The sequence below is a fragment of the Mus musculus genome, chromosome 1 (genome assembly GCF_000001635.26).
Source record: "Mus musculus strain C57BL/6J chromosome 1, GRCm38.p6 C57BL/6J".
Taxonomy (NCBI): Eukaryota; Metazoa; Chordata; class Mammalia; order Rodentia; family Muridae; genus Mus; species Mus musculus.
This window is the reverse complement of record NC_000067.6, coordinates 33,286,838-33,308,760: the sequence shown is the minus strand read 5'-3', so window position 1 is coordinate 33,308,760 and position 21,923 is coordinate 33,286,838. Positions and strand designations below refer to the sequence as shown.

Below are 21,923 nucleotides of genomic sequence, written 5' to 3'. Positions count from 1 at the left end.
TTTGAAGAAGGTACCATGAGGTGCTGAGAAGAAGGTATATCCTTTTGTTTTAGGATAAAATGTACTGTAAATGTCTGTTAAATCCTTTTGTTTCATAACTTCTGTTAGTTTCACTGTGTCCCTGTTTAGTTTCTGTTTCCATGATCTGTCCATTGGTGAAAGTGGTGTGTTGAAGTCTCCCTCTATTATTGTGTGAGGTGCAATGTGCGCTTTGAGCTTTACTAAAGTTTCTTTAATGAATGTGGCTGCCCTTGCATTTGGAGCATAGATATTCAGAATTGAGTGTTCCTCTTGGAAGATTTTACCTTTAATGAGTATGAAGTGCCCTTCCTTGTCTTTTTTGATAACTTTGGGTTGGAAGTCGATTTTATTAGATATTAGAATGGCCACTCCAGCTTGTTTCTTCAGACCATTTGCTTGGAAAATTGTTTTCCAGCCTTTCATTCTGAGGTAATGTCTGTCTTTTCCCTGATATGGGTTTCCTGTAAGAAGCAAAATGTTGGGTCCTGTTTGTGTAGCCAGTCTGTGAGTCTATGTCTTTTTATTGGGGAATTGAGTCCATTGATTTTAAGGGATATTATGGAAAAGTAATTGTTGCTTCCTATTATTTTTGTTGTTATAATTGGCATTCTGTCTTGTGACTATCTTCTTTTAGGTTTGTTGAAGGATTACTTTCTTGCTTTTTGAGGACGTGTTTTTTGTCCTTGTATTGTTTTTTTTTTTTTTCTGTTATTATCCTTTGAAGGGCTGGATTCGTGGAAAGATAATGTGTGAATTTGGTTTTGTCATGAAATACTTTGGTTTCTCCATATATGGTAATTTAAAGTTTGGCTGGGTATAGTAGCCTGGGCTGGCATTTGTGTTCTCTTAGTGTCTGTATAACATCTGTCCAGGATCTTCTGGCTTTCATAATCTCTGGTGAAAAATGTGGTGTAATTCTGATAGACCTGCCTTTATATGTTACTTGACCTTTTTCCCTTACTGCTTTTAATATTCTATCTTTATTTAGTGCATTTGTTGCTCTGATTATTATGTGTCAGGAGGAATTTCTTTTCTGGTCCAGTCTATTTGGAGTTCTATAGGCTTCTTGTATGTTCATGGGCATCTCTTTCTTTATGTTTGGGAAGTTTTCTTCTATAATTTTGTTGAAGACATTTGCTGGCCCTTTGAATTGAAAATCTTCATTCTCATCTACTCCTATTATCTGTAGGTTTGATCTTCTCATTGTGTCCTGGGTTTCCTGGATGTTTTGAGTTAGGATATTTTTGCATTTTGTATTTTGTTTGACTGTTGTGCGGATGTTCTCTATGGAATCTCCTGCCCCTGAGATTCTTTCTTCCATCTCTTGTATTCTGTTGCTGTGCTTGCATCTATGGTTCCAGATTTTTTTTCTAGGGTTTCTATCTCCAGCGTTGCTTCATTTGGGTTTTCTTTATTGTGTCTACTTCCTTTTTTAGGTCTAGTATGGTTTTGTTCATTTTCATCCCCTGTTTGTATGTGTTTTCCTATTTTTTCTTTAAGGACTTGTAACTCTTTAGCAGTGTTCTCCTGTATTTCTTTAAGTGAGTTTTTAAAGTTCTTCTTGATGTCCTCTACCATCATCATGAGATATGCTTTTAAATCCGGGTCTAGCTTTTCGGGTGTGTTGGGGTGCCCAGAACTGGCTGAGGTGGGAGTGCTGTGTTCTGATGATGGTGAGTGGTCTTGGTTTTTGTTTTTAACATTCTTATGTTTGCCTTTCTCTATCTAGTAATCTCTGGAGTTAGTTGTTATAGTTGTCTATGGTTAGAGCTTGTTCCTCTCGTGAGTCTGTTAGCCTCTATCAGCAGACCTAGGAGACTAGATTTCTCCTGCGTTTCAGTGGTTAGAACACTCTCTGCAGGCAAGCTTTCCTCTTGCAGAGAAGGTGCACAGATATCTGTCGATTGGACCTGCCTCCTGGCAGAAGATGAAGGCCCAAAATAGAGCCTGTCCCAGAAGCTGTTAGCTTCTGTAGTCCACACTGCACAGACTAGTCTCGGCGGGATTCGGGAACCAAGATGGCAACCCCAGGTGCTCCGGCAAAACCCTCCCTGTTGGGGAGGACACCTCTCTTCTGTCAAGGAAGGTTCCCATATGTCTGGAGCCCGAAATGGGGTCTGCCTCAGAAGCTCTTTGGCTTCTGCCTGTCCCAGAAGCTGTTAACCTATGTAGTCCACACTCTCACCTGCGCAGACTAGTCTCCGCAGTGCATATTCTAATGGACTTGTTGTCACTGTGAAAATGACATCTCTTTCTCTTTTTTTAAGTGAGGAGATTTTTCTGTTTTTTGTTTTGTGTGTGTGTGTGTGTGTGTGTGTGTGTGTGTGTGATAGATAGATAGATAGAGAGAGAGAGAGAGAGAGAGAGAGAGAGAGAACTTGACTTTGCAATCTTCCAGCTTTAGAGTCCCCAGTACTTGCATTTTATGTGTGGGCCACCATACCGAGTTTCTAACATATTTTGAACAAGAGTGATTTTTGCACTGGGCAACATCTGAGAATGTTTTAATTGCTATTGGCAGAAAACGGAAGGGGAGACTTAATGCACTGGTATAAAAGGTCAAAGGGAATAATGGAATGGAAAGGGTTAAGGACTTTTGGTTTGAAGAGTAGAGAAAGTAAGGTAGAGGAGGGGATATAGTAAGGGAAAATAGCACAAAATACTGTTTGAAGAAGTCATATAGATATTTACTATGGAAAAAGATTCCATATATACAGTAGGGGTAATCATGCCCCTACTACATACTAGAAACTAACAAATAAGAAGCCCACACCGGAGCTCCAAGCTACCTTGCCAGCAGAATCTTGCCCAACACCCGCAAGGGCCCACACGGGACTCCCCATGGGATCCTAAGACCTCTGGTGAGCGGAACACAGCGCCTGCCCCAATCCAATCGCGCGGAACCTGAGACTGCGGTACATAGGGAAGCAGGCTACCCAGGCCTGATCTGGGGCACAAGTCCCTTCCGCTCAGCTCGAGCCCCGGGCTACCTTGCCAGCAGAGTCTTGCCCAACACCCGCAAGGGCCCACATGGGACTCCCCACGGGATCCTAAGACCTCTGGTGAGTGGAACACAGCGCCTGCCCCAATCCAATCGCGTGGAACCTGAGACTGCGGTACATAGGGGAGCAGGCTACCGGGGCTTGATCTGGGGCACAAACCCCTTCCACTCCACTCGAGCCCCGGGCTACCTTGCCAGTGGAGTCGCCTGACACCCGCAAGGGCCCACACAGGATTCCACACGAGACCCTAAGACCTCTAGTGAGTGGAACACAACTTCTGCCAGGAGTCTGGTTCGAACACCAGATATCTGGGTACCTGCCCTGCAAGAAGAGAGCTTGCCTGCAGAGAATACTCTGCCCACTGAAACTAAGGAGAGAGCTACCCTCCAGGTCTGCTTATAGAGGCTAACAGAGTCACCTGAAGAACAAGCTCTTAACAGTGACAACTAAAACAGCTAGCTTCAGAGATTACCAGATGGCGAAAGGCAAACGTAAGAATCCTACTAACAGAAATCAAGACCAGTCACCATCATCAGAACGCAGCACTCCCACCCCACCTAGTCCTGGGCACCCCAACACAACCGAAAATCTAGACCCAGATTTAAAAACATTTCTCATGATGATGATAGAGGACATCAAGAAGGACTTTCATAAGTCACTTAAAGAATTACAGGAGAGCACTGCTAAAGAGTTACAGGCCCTTACAGAAAAGCAGGAAAACACAGCCAAACAGGTAGAAATCATTAAAGAAAAACAGGAAAACACATCCAAACAGGTGATGGAAATGAACAAAACCATATTAGAACTAAAAGGGGAAGTAGACACAATAAAGAAAACCCAAAGCGAGGCAACGCTGGAGATAGAAACCCTAGGAAAGAGATCTGGAACCATAGATGCGAGCATCAGCAACAGAATACAAGAAATGGAAGAGAGAATCTCAGGTGCAGAAGATTCCATAGAGAACATCGACACAACAGTCAAAGAAAATACAAAATGCAAAAGGATCCTAACTCAAAACATCCAGGTAATGCAGGACACAATGAGAAGACCAAACCTACGGATAATAGGAATTGATGAGAATGAAGATTTTCAACTTAAAGGGCCAGCTAATATGTTCAACAAAATAATAGAAGAAAACTTCCCAAACATAAAAAAAGAGATGCCCATGGTCATACAAGAAGCCTACAGAACTCCAAATAAACTGGACCAGAAAAGAAATTCCTCCCGACACATAATAATCAGAACAACAAATGCACTAAATAAAGATAGAATATTAAAAGCAGTAAGGGAGAAAGGTCAAGTAACATATAAAGGAAGGCCTATCAGAATTACACCAGTCTTTTCACCAGAGACTATGAAAGCCAGAAGAGCCTGGACAGATGTTATACAGACACTAAGAGAACACAAATGCCAGCCCAGGCTACTATACCCGGCCAAACTCTCAATTACCATAGATGGAGAAACCAAAGTATTCCACGACAAAAACAAATTTACACAATATCTTTCCACGAATCCAGCACTTCAAAGGATAATAACAGAAAAGAAGCAATACAAGGACGGAAATCACGCCCTAGAACAACCACAAAAGTAATCATTCAACAAACCAAAAAGAAGACAGCCACAAGAACAGAATGCCAACTCTAACAACAAAAATAAAAGGAAGCAACAATTACTTTTCCTTAATATCCCTTAATATCAATGGACTCAATTCCCCAATAAAAAGACATAGACTTACAGACTGGCTACACAAACAGGACCCAACATTCTGCTGCTTACAGGAAACCCATCTCAGGGAAAAAGACAGACACTACCTCAGAGTGAAAGGCTGGAAAACAATTTTCCAAGCAAATGGACTGAAGAAACAAGCTGGAGTAGCCATTTTAATATCGGATAAAATCGACTTCCAACCCAAAGTTATCAAAAAAGACAAGGAGGGACACTTAATACTCATCAAAGGTAAAATCCTCCAAGAGGAACTCTCAATTCTGAATATCTACGCACCAAATGCAAGGGCAGCCACATTCATTAGAGACACTTTAGTAAAGCTCAAAGCATACATTGCACCTCACACAATAATAGTGGGAGACTTCAACACACCACTTTCTTCAAAGGACAGATCGTGGAAACAGAAACTAAACAGGGACACAGTGAAACTAACAGAAGTTATGAAACAAATGGACCTGACAGATATCTACAGAACATTTTATCCTAAAACAAAAGGATATACCTTCTTCTCAGCACCTCACGGGACCTTCTCCAAAATTGACCATATAATTGGTCACAAAACAGGCCTCAATAGATACAAAAATATAGAAATTGTCCCATGTATCCTATCAGACCACCATGGCCTAAGACCGATCTTCAATAACAACATAAATAGTGGAAAGCCAACATTCACGTTTAAACTGAATAACACTCTTCTCAATGATACCTTGGTCAAGGAAGGAATAAAGAAAGAAATTAAAGACTTTTTAGAGTTTAATGAAAATGAAGCCACAACGTACCCAAACCTATGGGACACAATGAAAGCATTTCTAAGAGGGAAACTCATAGCTCTGAGTGCCTCCAAGAAATAACGGGAGACAGCCCATACTAGCAGCTTGACAACACATCTAAAAGCCCTAGAAAAAAAGGAAGCAAATTCACCAAGAGGAGTAGATGGCAGGAAATAATCAAACTCAGGGGTGAAATCAACCAAGTGGAAACAAGAAGAACTATTCAAAGAATTAACCAAACGAGGAGTTGGTTCTTTGAGAAAATCAACAAGATAGATAAACCCTTAGCTAGACTCACTAAAGGGCACAGGGACAAAATCCTAATTAACAAAATCAGAAATGAAAAGGGAGACATAACAACAGATCCTGAAGAAATCCAAAACACCATCAGATCCTTCTACAAAAGGTTATACTCAACAAAACTGGAAAACCTGAACGAAATGGACAAATTTCTGGACAGATACCAGGTACCAAAGTTGAATCAGGATCAAGTTGATCATCTAAACAGTCCCATATCACCTAAAGAAATAGAAGCAGTTATTAATAGTCTCCCAACCAAAAAAAGCCCAGGACCAGATGGGTTTAGTGCAGAGTTCTATCAGACCTTCAAAGAAGATCTAATTCCAGTTCTGCACAAACTATTTCACAAAATAGAAGTAGAAGGTACTCTACCCAACTCATTTTATGAAGCCACTATTACTCTGATACCTAAACCACAGAAAGACCCAACAAAGATAGAGAACTTCAGACCAATTTCTCTTATGAATATCGATGCAAAAATCCTCAATAAAATTCTCGCTAACCGAATCCAAGAACACATTAAAGCAATCATCCATCCTGACCAAGTAGGTTTTATTCCAGGGATGCAGGGATGGTTTAATATACGAAAATCCATCAATGTAATCCATTATATAAACAAACTCAAAGACAAAAACCACATGATCATCTCGTTAGATGCAGAAAAAGCATTTGACAAGATCCAACACCCATTCATGATAAAAGTTCCTGAAAGATCAGGAATTCAAGGCCCATACCTAAACATGATAAAAGCAATCTACAGCAAACCAGTAGCCAACATCAAAGTAAATGGAGAGAAGCTGGAAGCAATCCCACTAAAATCAGGGACTAGACAAGGCTGCCCACTTTCTCCCTACCTTTTCAACATAGTACTTGAAGTATTAGCCAGAGCAATTCGACAACAAAAGGAGATCAAGGGGATACAAATTGGAAAAGAGGAAGTCAAAATATCACTTTTTGCAGATGATATGATAGTATATATAAGTGACCCTAAAAATTCTACCAGAGAACTCCTAAACCTGATAAACAGCTTCGGTGAAGTAGCTGGATATAAAATAAACTAAACAAGTCAATGGCCTTTCTCTATACAAAGAATAAACAGGCTGAGAAAGAAATTAGGGAAACAACACCCTTCTCAATAGTCACAAATAATATAAAATATCTTGGAATGACTCTAACTAAGGAAGTGAAAGATCTGTGTGATAAAAACTTCAAATCTCTGAAGAAAGAAATTAAGGAAGATCTCAGAAGATGGAAAGATCTCCCATGCTCATGGATTGGCAGGATCAACATTGTAAAAATGGCTATCTTGCCAAAAGCAATCTACAGATTCAATGCAATCCCCATCAAAATTCCAACTCAATTCTTCAACGAATTGGAAGGAGCAATTTGCAAATTTGTCTGGAATAACAAAAAACCTAGGATAGCAAAAAGTCTTCTCAAGGATAAAAGAACTTCTGGCGGAATCACCATGCCAGACCTAAAGCTTTACTACAGAGCAATTGTGATAAAAACTGCATGGTACTGGTATAGAGACAGACAAGTAGACCAATGGAATAGAATTGAAGACCCAGAAATGAACCCACACACCTATGGTCACTTGATCTTCGACAAGGGAGCTAAAACCATCCAGTGGAAGAAAGACAGCATTTTCAACAATTGGTGCTGGCACAACTGGTTGTTATCGTGTAGAAGAATGCGAATCGATCCATACTTATCTCCTTGTACTAATGTCAAATCTAAGTGGATCAAGGAACTTCACATAAAACCAGAGACACTGAAACTTATAGAGGAGAAAGTGGGGAAAAGCCTTGAAGATATGGGCACAGGGGAAAAATTCCTGAACAGAACAGCAATGGCTTGTGCTGTAAGATTGAGAATTGACAAATGGGACCTAATGAAACTCCAAAGTTTCTGCAAGGCAAAAGACACCGTCAATAAGACAAAAAGACCACCAACAGATTGGGAAAGGATCTTTACCTATCCTAAATCAGATAGGGGACTAATATCCAACATATATAAAGAACTCAAGAAGGTGGACTTCAGAAAATCAAATAACCCCATTAAAAAATGGGGCTCAGAACTGAACAAAGAATTCTCACCTGAGGAATACCGAATGGCAGAGAAGCACCTGAAAAAATGTTCAACATCCTTAATCATCAGGGAAATGCAAATCAAAACAACCCTGAGATTCCACCTCACACCAGTCAGAATGGCTAAGATCAAAAATTCAGGTGACAGCAGATGCTGGCGTGGATGTGGAGAAAGAGGAACACTCCTCCATTGTTGGTGGGAGTGCAGGCTTGTACAACCACTCTGGAAATCAGTCTGGCGGTTCCTCAGAAAACTGGACATAGTACTACCAGAGGATCCAGCTATACCTCTCCTGGGCATATCTCCAGAAGATGCCCCAACTGGTAAGAAGGACACATGATCCACTATGTTCATAGCAGCCTTATTTATAATAGCCAGAAGCTGGAAAGAACCTAGATGCCCCTCAACAGAGGAATGGATACAGAAAATGTGGTACATCTACACAATGGAGTACTACTCAGCTATTAAAAAGAATGAATTTATGAAATTCCTAGCCAAATGGATGGACCTGGAGGGCATCATCCTGAGTGAGGTAACACATTCACAAAGAAACTCACACAATATGTACTCACTGATAAGTGGATATTAGCCCCAAACCTAGGATACCCAAGATATAAGATATAATTTGCTAAACACATGAAACTCAAGAAGAATGAAGACTGAAGTGTGGACACTATGCCCCTCCTTAGATTTGGGAACAAAACACCCATGGAAGGAGTTACAGAGACAAAGTTTGGAGCTGAGATGAAAGGATGGACCATGTAGAGACTGCCATATCCAGGGATCCACCCCATAATCAGCATCCAAACGCTGACACCATTGCATACACTAGCAAGATTTTATTGAAAGAACCCAGATGTAGCTGTCTCTTGTGAGACTATGCCGGGGCCTAGCAAACACAGAAGTGGATGCTCACAGTCAGCTAATGGATGGATTATAGGGCTCCCAATGGAGGAGCTAGAGAAAGTAGACAAGGAGCTAAAGGGATCTGCAACCCTATAGGTGGAACAACATTATGAACTAACCAGTACCCCGGAGCTCTTGACTCTAGCTGCATATGTATCAAAAGATGGCCTAGTCGGCCATCACTGGAAAGAGAGGCCCATTGGACTTGCAAACTTTATATGCCCCAGTACAGGGGAACACCAGGGCCAAAAAGGGGGAGTGGGTGGGCAGGGGAGTGTGGGTGGGTGGCTATGGGGGACTTTTGGTATAGTATTGGAAATGTAAATGAGCTAAATACCTAATAAAAACTGAAAAAAAAAAAAGAAGCCCACACCACAGGATGGGTTTCTTCTTTTAGAATTGCTGGTTAGTGAATTCCTGTACTCCTCCAATCACTGTAAATTATTGCCGTTGCTCTTGATCACCATCCAGAACTTGAATATAAAACCTATTGCTAAAGATAGTCACAGTACATGATAACAACAAGCTGGTACTCACATGGACCCTTCATACTTGCTGCCTAGATTTCATAGTACTGGATAGCACTATGCAAGTTACTAGAGAAGAAAAATAAGTATCAGTATACCCAGTTGTGAACCATGATTGGTCTGACAAGACATGGTGACCAGATGTAATAGTGGCATGAATATCATGGGAGTAATCAACAACTTTCTTATTGCATTTAAGTCTTGTTCTTCAAGACAAAACTTGTAAACGGAACCATTATTGGGCCAAGAAAGTATGGATAGACAGGACATAGGCCCTAGGGGAGAAGCTACCACTATTTTCATAAATGTATATAGTTTAAACTGACAGAGAATGACCTATTATAATATACATAGATCATAGTACCCTTCAATTCTCAACTGAAATGGTTCTATTTTCAATATTAGTGATTACACAGTGACCCTCAACTGTCCAAGGTACAGAGAAGAAGAGACTGCAGAATGCTCCACCCTAAATGGAGCATATATACTGCGTTTACTCCTCCCAAGGTGCAGGGACTATTGAAGAAGAGGAACTGGAAAGCAAGTAAGAGCCAAAGTGCTGGATGACTACACAGAAACATTTTCATCTGGACACAGCAGGGAAGGTTCACACGTTAACTCACAGCAGATGTGACAGTGCAGATAAAACTTGTGCAAATGTAAGACAGGCCAACACCAAGCATGGAGATAAGAATTACACACAATTCCCCTCTCAAGCTTCAGAGATTTATTAATTATTAACTATGGGGGGGGATTGGTTTTTAAAAGATTTTAGCCCCAGCTAAATCAACCATTCTCTAGTGGAAGGCACACATCTAAGAATATTTGAGCAGCACAAATTTGTCTTTAATGATGCCTTTCTAAAAACAGGACATAATTAGGTGGGTAGGAAACAGGGTTAAGTCTACTCTAAGGGTGCTCATGGGGGCAGTGTGAATATGATCAAAATTTCTTAAAACTCTCAGAGAAATTTTAAAAAAGAAAAGAAATTTGAAATATTCTATTCTTCTTTTAGGTATTTTGTTGGAATTGTTCTGGGTCTATAAAGATTTTGATAGGATGATGACATTCACAGTATTAATTCTGCTATCCATTAGCATAGGAGATCTTCCCATTTTCCAGTATCTTCATCAATCTCTTTCTTCCAAAATTTTAAGTTTTCACATTAGAGGTCTTTCATCTCTGTGGTTAATTTTATTCCTAAATATTTCATTTTTTAAGGGGATATTGTGAATAAGAATGTGGCAGTGATCTCTTTCTTAGCATGTTTGTTGTTGGTTTGTAGAAAGCTACTGAATTTTGTAAGTAGATTTTTGTATCCTGCCATTTTGTTGAAATTGCAGATGATTTCTACAAGTTACCTGGTATAATTTCTGGGATTTCTAATATACATATTTTATTTTTCTACTTGTTTCCCTTTAAACTTTTCCCCCCCATTGTTTCACTTGTACTTTGAACACCACATTGGAAAGAAGGTGTCGGGGGTAGGGGAGGGGAAAGCCCTGTTTCATTCCTAATTTTAACCGGTTTGTTTCCAGTTCTCCGTTTTGGATGATGTTGGCTGTGGCTTTGTCATGTATAGCCTCTATAATGCTGAGGGATGTTCTTTCTAGTTCTACTCTCTCAAGAACTTTTTATCATGAAGCTATGTTGGATTTTGTCAAAGGCTTTTCCTTCACCTATTGAGATAATCTTGTGATTTTTGTCTTTAATCCTATTTATGTGGTTAGACACATTTACTGACTCATAGGTGTTGAACCACCCCTCACGTCTCTGGAATAAGACCAACTTGATCATCATGGATGATCTTTTTGATATATGCCTCTATTTGATTTTCAAGTATTTTATTAAATATTATCCAATCCATGCATATGAACATGTACATGAAAGCATGCACGTATATGTATGAACACGTGAATATATATTAATATTTTAGTTAAATTTAGTTTTGGAGAGTCTTGCTACCAAACACAATATCTCTTAGCCTGCCTCAAGTATCTTGTGATATGGTTAGACCATTTAAGTGCATACTGCAACTGGCATACCTTGTTTATCTTCTGTTAGCATCAGGGTTGGTAATGCCCACTGCTCTACTTCTGTTCAGTGATGTCCACTGGGGTTTGTAGAGCTTTGATGACATTAGAAAAAGCTTGTAAACTGTTATGCTATGACCTATTTGTTGCTGGCCATATGTGACCTCATGCTACCATGTTCAAAAAGAGGACACATTTTGCAGTTGTAGGGTAGAGTTCTACTCCTGCAGCACACCGGCAATGTGACACTCCAGACACTCCTCTGTGAACAGAGGCCTAGGATGCCTCCAGCTCTGTAGTACTGGGAATTGGAGACTGCATGTAAAAAGCACTTAATACCACCTCTGCTTGATACTGAGGCTTTAAAAAGAAAAGCCATGGACTATTTATACTTTCATCTCCATAATGAAATGTTATCTACAGGCATTGGGCTGTGTCCTTGTTGTATTACTGCTCCACAAAAGTAAAAAATTACTTTTGTGGTTAGATACAGAATTATTTTTCTTCTTTTTCTTGCTATGTATATCCACTGATCTCATCCAATAGACAGCTGTGAGTGCTGGTTTTTAAATACAAGAAAGTCATAATGCTCTATTAAATAAGGCCATAGCTTTTAGAAGCTTGTTGGTGGCTCATTGCCACAAAGGTTTCTCCTTGAAAGTGTGTGTGTGTGTGTGTGTGTGTGTGTGTGTGTGTGTGTGTGTGTGTGTGTTGTAATGTAGAAGGCTGCTTTAGGTATTCCCAAAGTCCCCAGTCTTTCAGGAGGAACAGAATTCTGAGTGTGGATCTTAAATGTATGCGAATAGGATGACTTGCCTTTTGATTTACACAGGGTCACTTTTCTAGCTCAAGGTCTATGAGAGTGAATACAAAATATGACCAGAACACCCTAGAACTGCTGTCCTTAAAACATAATTCTAAAAGCTGGAGAGGCAGCTAAGTGATCAAGAACACTGGCTTCTCTTCTAGAGGACCCAGGTTAATCCCCAACACCTACATGTTGGCTCACACCCATTTGTAACTCTAATTTCCACGGCTCTGATGCCCTCTTCTGGCTTTTGTGGGTACCAGGCATGCAAGTAGTATACATACCTATAACACAAGCTAAACACTCATCCACGTAAAATTCAAAAGTTAAATATGTATTTATAATCACTATGAGGAAAATTCTTTAGGATGAAAATAAAGCTTAGCAATGCTTAAAAATAATGGTACTCCAACAAAATAATAGTACTGAAAAAGTGACAAATGAGACTGTTTCGCTATGGTTTGTAGAGAGCAATGAGGTCCAAATGAAGTAGTACAGGGTCACTAAGAGCTCAGAAAACACATTATGGAGTCCTTTAGGGTAGGAACATGCATATCTTTGACCTTTGCAATTTCGGTAGCAATCTTGAGCTGTTGTTTGTGCATTTAACAATGACAAACTGCTGCCTGAGAGGATGAATGTGGCACTGTTGGTCACATTGACAAAGGGCAGACTCAGGCCACATTAATTAGGGCTGTACCATATGTCACTGGGAGTTCAGGACAGATCAAAACTTGCTCAGCCTTTTACTCCCTGAGAAGGCAGAGCTAATTGTGGCTAAGAAGTATATCACTCTGGACTGAATTCTGTTCCTAAATGGAAGGTGCTTTCTGTTTTTATTCAGAAACTGAGTGTGCTATGTGTCTTAGTTAGGCTTCCTATTGCCATGAAGACATCACAACTACAAGAACTCTTCTAAAAGAAAATATTTTGTTGGGGCTTGCTTACAGGTTCAGAGGTTTAGTTCATTATTGTCATTGTGTGGAGCATGGAGACATACAGGCAGACATGGTACCATGGTTATCATGGAAAGAAATGGCTTCACTATGATATTTTTATGTGCATATATATTAATTTATCTTTATTCACTCTCCTATGTACACCACCAGATACTGTCCTCCATAGCCCCCTCTGGTCCATCTGTCTGCCTATCTATCTATCTATCTATCTATCTATCTATCTATCTATCTATCTATCTATCTATCTATCTACCTATCTACCTATCTCACATATATGATATGTATGTATCTTTTTAATCTCCTTTATTCCCCTTCTCTTCACTTTAGTGTTCTTTCCCAGCCCTGAAACCTTCATGTCACATGTATAAATACACACACACACACACACACACACAGAGAGAGAGAGAGAGAGAGAGAGAGAGAGAGAGAGAGATCCTTTGTCTTACCTCATTGTATTTAACTCAACAATTTCTGTTTTTATTTTTATTTTCTTCATTTACATTTCAAATGCTATCCCCAATGCCCCCTATACCATCCCTCTGCCCTGCTCCCCAACCCACCCACTCCTGCTTCCTGGCCCTGGCATTCCCCTGTACTGAGGCATATGATCTTTGCAATACCAAGGGCCTCTCCTCCCATTGTGGTCCTACTAGGCCATCCTCTGCTACATATGCAGCTAAAGACACGAGCTCAGGGGGTGGGGTGGGGGGCGGGGTACTGGTTAGTTCATATTGCTGTTGCTTCTATAGGGTTGCAGACCCCTTTAGGTCCTTGGGTACTTTCTTTAGCTCCTTCATTAGGGGCCCTGTGTTCCATCCAATAGATGACTGTGAGCATCCACTTCTGTATTTGCCAGGCACTGACATAGCCTCACAAGAGAGAGCTATATCAGGGTACTGTCAGCAAAATCTTGCTGGCATATGCAATAGTATTTGGGTTTGGTGGTTGTATATGGGATGGATACCCTGGTGGGGCAGTCTCTGGATGGTCCTTCCTTCCATCTCAGCTCCAAACTTTGTCTCTGTAACTCCTTCCATGGGTATTTTGTTCCCCATTCTAAGAAGGGGCAAAGTGTCCACACTTTGGTCTTCCTTCTTCTTGAGTTTCATGTGTTTTGCAAATTGTATCTTGGATATTCTAAGTTTCTGGGTTAATATCCGCTTATCAGTGAGTGCATATCATGTGTGTTCTTTTGTGATTGGGTAACCTTACTCAGGATGATATCCTCCAGATCCATCCATTTGCCTAGGAATTTCATAAATTCATTGTTTTTAATTGCTGAGTAGTACTCCATAACACAGCAATTTCTAACTTCTCCATTATCCTGAAATCAATATCATTTTCTTTATGGCTGAGTAAAATCTATTGTGTATATGTACCATCCTTTATTGAACCACACATTTCTTGATGGACACTTAGGTTTGTTCCTAAACATTTCAAAGAAGAAGATGATGGCTAAAGATGAATACCTCTTCAAAAATGGCATTCTTTACCATTTGTATTTTTTCTTGAGAAGGAAGAAATTCTTCACTTTATTAGCCCTTATATTACTTGAATATTTTGTTTTGGAGTTTTCTGTAGGTTCTGGACATTAATCTCCTGTCAGATATATAGCTGGCAAAGATGATCTACTAGTCTATAAGTTTTCTCTCAGCTCTAGTGATTCTTTTCTTTTTTTTTGGTTAAAAACCCTTTTATTTTCATACAATACCATTTGCCATTTTTGTGGGTGACTCCTCACACTAATGGACTCCCTTTCAGAAAGTCTTTGCCTATGGTTGTGTCTTGAATTAACATGTTTCCCTCAAGTATTTTCAGTGTGTCACTTACCTTAAGGTGTTTGAGCCATTTTGAATTGGTCTTTCTGTCATCCTTGTGCAGGGACCATGCTAATCTTCTCTGTATCATTCCAATTTTAGTATATGTGCTGTTGAAGCAAGCACAAATTGGTCGTTCTGTGGACTGAGATGGGGATCTAGCTTCATTCTTCTACAGGAGGATGGTCCATGTTTCCCAGGATCATCTGTTGAAAAGGCTATCTTTTGTCTAATGTATTTTTTTGACATGTTTGTCAAAGACTAAGTGATAGTTGATGTGTGAAGTCATTGTTGGGTCCCTTGTCTTACTCTACTGATCTTTTCCCCAAGGATATTTCACACAGAAAATTCTAAGATTTTAAAATGAGACTCAGTATAATTTTAAAAGCCAGCCTCAAAGAGTTTTCTAAGCAATGGTATATATCAAAATCTAGTATTAGTAACAGTAAGTTCGTCATCACTTTTTGTGCCATCTTTATTTTTAAACTGATCTTTAATTTTTTCTGGTACCATTTAAATATCAATTTTATTAATCCTGGCATTCTACCATATGCTGTTTCCAACACGTCTTTGATATTGATGTAGCTGACATTATCTTTATATCACAAATGACAAAATGTGATATTTAGAATAGGTAAGTACCTTGCCTAAGACTCAAACTTTGAGTGGAGCCATGGTATTAGCTGAGGTCTTTTGACCTTGTGTTCTTTCCATTGTACCACTGATGTCTTCAAAAGAGCCTCTAGCATGAAAAGTGTTTTAAAATCTTTTAAAGAATCTTAAGAATATTTCTCCCATGGTTTTTAGTCTTTAAAAATATTTTAATGACATCCCAATTGCTGGGGTTACAGCCATTCAACACCATGCCCATTGTATGCGATAGTAGGGAATCATACTGAAGTTCTCAGGCAGGCTAGGCAAATACTTACCAACTGAGCTGTATTCTTGTTCTCACATTTGAACTTAAAACTTGAAATATGAAGACAGACAAATCTAATGGAATTTTAGGGAAAAAACACATCTTGAGGTTTAGACTATGTATCCCTATGTGAAGGAAATAGAATTTCCTCTAGTTTTTCTGCAGACAACAGATTAGAAGAGAATGATAAAATGAAGCAAAACAGGAAAATAATTGTCCTAGATGTTCCCTGAGTATCCCTTACTGTGTAGTGACTTACATGTGAATTTCTCTTTTTAACATCTTTCTGAAGACCAAAGGAGAATTAAAATAGCACCTGAATTCTTCACTGAGAAAGGTTCTATATATACCTAATAGGTATTATAGATGTTTCTTAAATAAAGAGGCCTGTATGCCAATTGAACATGTCCTCTCAGGATCACCATAACACAATAACCCTCAGCAAATGTGTTTCTAAAATGCCTGAAGCACATTATTCACACACACACACAAAAACAGAGACATTGCATCCATAGATGCTATAGTTTTCATTACAGTCCATAAAGACATATGTAAAAGCCCACTACTACTTTATCTTCAGTTTATTATTGTGCTTATTGTAGCTACACATCCATCCATCCATCCATCCATCCATCCATCCATCCATCCTATTTATTTTGAGTAACTTGTGTACAAAGGTCAGTATGTATTTGAGAATGCCAGCTTATAACCTAAGTGACTGTCATACTGTGTTTTGCCTCTCTTCTGGGGGTGCCAGGATGCCTCTGGCATGCTGCTTGGAGGAGACATGGCAAAGTCCAAAATGGGAAATGCACATTGGTTCCTGGAAACCTCACTGGGTACCCAGACACCACTGCTAGGAGGGGAAGTCAGAAACAGAGCTCCATGGTCTTTGTCTCCCCTCAGGGCATTTATACACCATGAAGGAAGGGGAAAGGGAAAGGGTAAGGGGAAGGGGAAAGGGGAGGGAGGAAGGGGAAGGGGAAGGGGAAGGGGAAGGGGAAGGGGAAGAGGAAGATGGATCCTGGGATGAGCAGGATCATGCCAGTTTAGGAATGAGGTCAGAGTACCAGAAGGACTGGAGGAGAGAAAGCCGTCCTCTGGATTTTTAGACACTGCTCATTTAGGCAACATCCTTTCCTGTGGTAGTTATTAATAAAGCAATTCCTTGAGATGATCCTTGCTTGTTCACATTGCTTTATATATCTTTTGGGGAAGGAATGCCCAGGAAGGTCATTGGTTGAAGGTTAAAGTTACCTCATTAACACGGAGAAGGACTCCAGCTGTTACATTATGAGACTGAGTGCCCATGGTCCTCTCGGTGGGGACTTGTGGTTATGAGTTTCAGAGTAGGTGCAGAGAAAGGCAGGGAAAGGCTCCACTCCTGCCATTCTCAAATTTCTGAGATTCCCAGGGTTTGAATTCATTCAACCTTACGAGTTCTTATGCCTGTGTGGTAGCATGGTCCTTCATGCCCTAATAAGCAACCTGTATCAGCTGCAATGGAAAACCCAAAGTTTACTAAAATGGCTGAGATAAATATGCTATTGGGAGGAAGAGTTAAAAAGATTGTTACCCTAAAATAGTGACTTCATCAGCTTTGCAACATCCAAAACACCCCAAACATCGGTAGCTCATAATGACATTTGACTGACAGAATGTAGTAAGGTCTGGGAGGGGTGGTTGCTATATTTATATATATATATCTTCTTCCAGTTTTGGATAGTCATGGTGGAGGCCAATAAGACCAGTCCAATCTGAGAATATACTCCAAATTTCTAATTGTGTCAAATCTGCAATGAGAATTTAGTTATTGACTAAAGCAAGTCACATGACCAAGCCCAATATTAATGACATAAAGATGAACAGAACTATAAAAACTTCGATGGGGAGAAACCTGACGATTTCTGAAATATAACCCAAATTCTGGAATAGCACAAGAGAAGAGCAACACCAGCGGTATGATGTGGCACGTGGTATCATTTCTCACAGTACTTTGGCTTCTAGATGGAGCCAAGGATGAAGTCGAGAACAGCTGTCACATCCCAGAATTCTTTGCACCCCCTGAAATCCCTTGGGAAGAACACTGTCTGTATAAGGTATTGTAAAGGGATTCAGTCTTGAGGGGAAAGAGCTTTGGCAAAACTATTGGAGAAGCATGGGCTGAATTCTAGGTGACAGTTGACACCTGTGAGACCACTTGTGAGTGTGAACAGCAAGCAAGCTTCCCAGGGTCTACATGCTTCAGAAGAAGTAGAACAAACACCACAAAGCACCTCAGATGGCACCTAGTCTAGAAATTGTGTTCAACATTCCTCTGTCTCAACAGTTTCATGGAGAAGTTTTGAATGGCAGGTCCCATGTGCCTGCATCTTACTTAGCATCAGGCAGTCTGGGTCTACTGAGGCAATGGTACGAATAGGAATGTCATGCAGACAAGATGGCAGTAAGACATCTGCTTCTGAAATGAAGAAGTCTTTGTTCTCTGTGTTAGCCTTGAACCTGCTGCTGTAAGCCAGTAATTTCTCCTCTGGGTCTTTTTTCTACTCCCTGGAACTGTACATGACATAATAATAAATTCTTAATGAAAATGTTTTGGGCAAATTAATAATCCATATTTAAAATTTTATGTTTCTAAAAATCCTATAAAAAGTTGACTCGAGGAAGGGAACTAAGCAACTAGCATTTTAAAAGTAAAATGAATTAAACATTAATTCTAATGGTGCATTATCAGATTTCATATTCCTTCTTCTACAAAAAGTATGAATTTGAAGTAAATGAAATCCCCGGGAAAACATTTGCTGAGAAAAAAAAAAAGCTCACGTGTCACTCTTTATGTATGTGTCAGTCTTTATGTAAGCTGTAATTCCTATTAGAGAATGGAAAGACTATCCAGACAGACTGGTGAGTCACAGCTTCACACGACCTCTGAGTGGATCTCTTGGATGTCCATCACTTTGGTGGGCTCTTATTTATACTCATTTTTGCTTGTGAACCTAGCTTTTAATGGATGAGCCATCTCTCCATCCCAGTGTATTTACTCTGGATGAAAAAAAGAAAATCCCTATATAAACAAAACTGTAATTACTGCCCAAACATAGATATTTTCCTTCTTGTTTTTTTAACCAAAAAAAGTCTGGACGTCTAGTTTTGCTTAACTTAAAAGAAATGCAAAAAACCCCATCTTGGTCTCTTAATACAAACATGGCACTCTTTAGGAATCCCTACTAGATAAACAAGGAATATTTAGTGCTACTGTCTCTATTGTTCCCTAGGTATCAACTTACTAGGGGGTTTCAACATTCTTAAAAAACTACTCTTGAAGAGGTAAGGAAGGACGGAATCTCAATTTCAATCTCTCTCCCTCTCTCTCTCTCTCTCTGTCTCTCTTTCTCTCTCACCCCATTTTAAAGACCATGAAAAAAATAATTCAGTGATTTTTCTCTAGCCCTTTAGGACATTTAAGTTATTATAAGTTGTGTTGTGACAGTTGGTTCCTGGAGTTTAGAGCAAGAGATGCTTTTGTCTAAATCTCAGCACTACCTTTGGCCCATTTGCTTAAACTTCACCTTGCCCACTTTAAGATTAAAAGTGTTTTGAAGATTGAATTATATCAGAACTTTACAGTGATACCTGGCTTGTAGTAGTATCATTGTATATGGCAAAAGTATAGGGGTGTGGAGAAAAGAGAGGCATCAAGATTAGCATATGCAAGGAGCCAGTTGGCAGAGAGACTGGAAACACTTCCCTACCTAGTCTAGAGTTACAGAGCATGCGTGAAAAAGCCTGTTTTATGCAAATTGGGAAGAAGGTTGGTGCTATGTAAATTACGTATAAATGATTGGTGGCACCATGGGTTTTGATCATTTCTCTTCCTATATCACTAGTCTATTTCCAACCTGTAGGTCACTTTTTTTCTTAGTTAAGTGTCTCTAGTTTGATTGCTATCCATATGTTCTTGGTTCAATATATTGTCCTAGGACACAGGAAATCTCTTTGGCTGCTCCCTTGGACTCTGATCTGCTGCTATAACAATCACGCCAATAGCATTTCTCTTGACTTGCTTTCCTATGTCTGTTGTTTGAATATGGACACCCTCGAGGTTACAAGCTCCCCATCATCTTTCCTTTCGCTTTTGCACCTGACTTGTTCCATTTTTAGAAACATCCATTTGAATTTGAGGACAAACAGTAAACTCTTTAATAAAAGCTGTTCATCAGGCAGGGAGAAGTTTCTAAGCTATTTAAAGATGTTCCTGTCTTCCCCTAGCTTTGGTGTGTTTTATGTTTTCCTCTGGGCAGCAAACTCAGTTTGAAATTGTAAAAAGTCCTATGAAACTCTGATCCTGCATTCGGGTGATTTTGGATGCATCTAATTTGCATGTGAAACATCTTTTCAGAAACACAAGGCCATCAGTTGGAAAAGTAACCATTTCTACAATTCAGCATCAATAAAGAATGTCCTGCAGCAGGAGTGAAAGGCATAATTACAGCCTGAATCCAATAAGAAACTAAACATGATCAGCTTGCATTTAGCATGAAACTCACTGTGGCATGTGATACTCCTTTGGGCAAGCATGCTTTCTTTAGTTTCTTGTGGGTCTGGCCGTCCGTCATTAAGATAGCTCATCTCGCTTAGCAGACCAACAGCAGAAATGTAAATTTTGGGGATATCCATAATCTACTTGCTGTAGAATGTCTTCATTTGCTACAGAATGACTTTAGGTGGGGTGGGGCCACGAGAGCGCAGAGAATTTGAGGGAATGGAGTAACAATTAAAATTTTGAAGTGCTCCAAGTCAGGTTGGGTATTTATACTTAACACTTTGCAAATGAGTTGATTGAAAAGCATCCTCCATGGTATAGATGATTTATTAGCATAGTCAGTGGGACACGGATTCATCGCCTGGATGTTTTGTTGAAGGGGCACACCTTGCTTCTGTTATCAGAAATGTTAGGGGGTAACATCTGGCAGAGTAACAGAGAAATGCGGGTGTTTCCTCTCAAGATTTTTTGGTATCATTAATAAAATCATTCAAGAATGAACTTAAGGGGAATCTTGAGGAAAATTTTAATAGAATTTAAAAGGAAAATACCTAAGGAATACTTAGGCACTGGACAGCATGGGGGGGGGAAGGTACAGAAAAGAAGAAAAAGTTATCCAACAGAATCTCATGGAAACTTGTAGGGACTGTGTTACATAAGAAGGAAAAGTGTTTTATCTCATTACAGGGATAGTTAGTTATTCTTTTTACCTCTTTAGCATGACAGAGATAATTATTCTTTTTACTTCTTTAGCATCGCTTAAGGTACATCTGCCTTTCTGAGAGGAGGTCCCTCAAGCATGTCACTGGTCTTCCTGACAACTTGGAAATGGTCCTCTATGTTGGGCCACTTGGTCCCAGCTGGTGGTGCAATTGAGGGAAAACATGGATCTTTTAGGATGTGAAGCCTTGCCTGAGAAAGTGTGTCCTGCATGTGGGGTGGTGGTGGAGGGGGTTTGAGGGTTTATAGCCTCATTTTGCTTCCAATTTGCTCTCTCTGCTTCCTGTGTGTGAATGGAGATGCTCTCTCTCAGTTTCCTGCTCTCACCCTCTGATGTCATGGTTACCTCTCCCGCCGTTATGAACTCCTTTGGAACTGTAAGCTAATTTAAATGCTTTTGCCTATAAATTGCTTTTGGTCATGGTATCCCAGCAACAACATTAACTAATTATATTAGTTAGGGTTTTACTGCTGTGAACAGACACCATGACCAAGGCAAGTCTTATAAAAAACAACATTTAATTGGGGTTGGCTTACAGATTCAGAGGTTCAGTCCATTACCATCAAGGTGGGAGCATGGTGGCATCCAGGCAGGCATGGTGCAGGAGGAGATGAAAATTCTACATCTTCATCCAAAGGCTGCTAGTGGAAGACTGACTTCTAGGCAACTAGGATGAGGATCATATGCCCACAACAGAGTCACACCTACTCCAACCAGGTCACACTTATTCCAACAAGGCCACACCTCCAAATGGTGCCACTCCCTGGTCCAAGAATATACA

General features: G+C 39.9%; 1 long non-coding RNA gene and 1 other non-coding gene across 2 annotated transcripts in view; one reads left to right on the top strand and one right to left on the bottom strand.

Annotated features, from left to right (window-relative positions):
• Positions 1-17,938, top strand: part of Gm39617 — a 63,780-nt gene extending 45,842 nt beyond the window's left edge. Inside the window, exon 3 of the long non-coding RNA XR_865317.1 lies at positions 17,886-17,938. This is a non-coding gene — a long non-coding RNA (predicted gene, 39617). The remainder of the gene's footprint in view (positions 1-17,885) is intronic.
• Gm25792 lies at positions 14,977-15,085 on the bottom strand. Its single transcript, XR_003949182.1, has one exon. It is a non-coding gene; the product is annotated as a U6 spliceosomal RNA (small nuclear RNA).
• Positions 17,939-21,923: the final 3,985 nt, after the last annotated feature.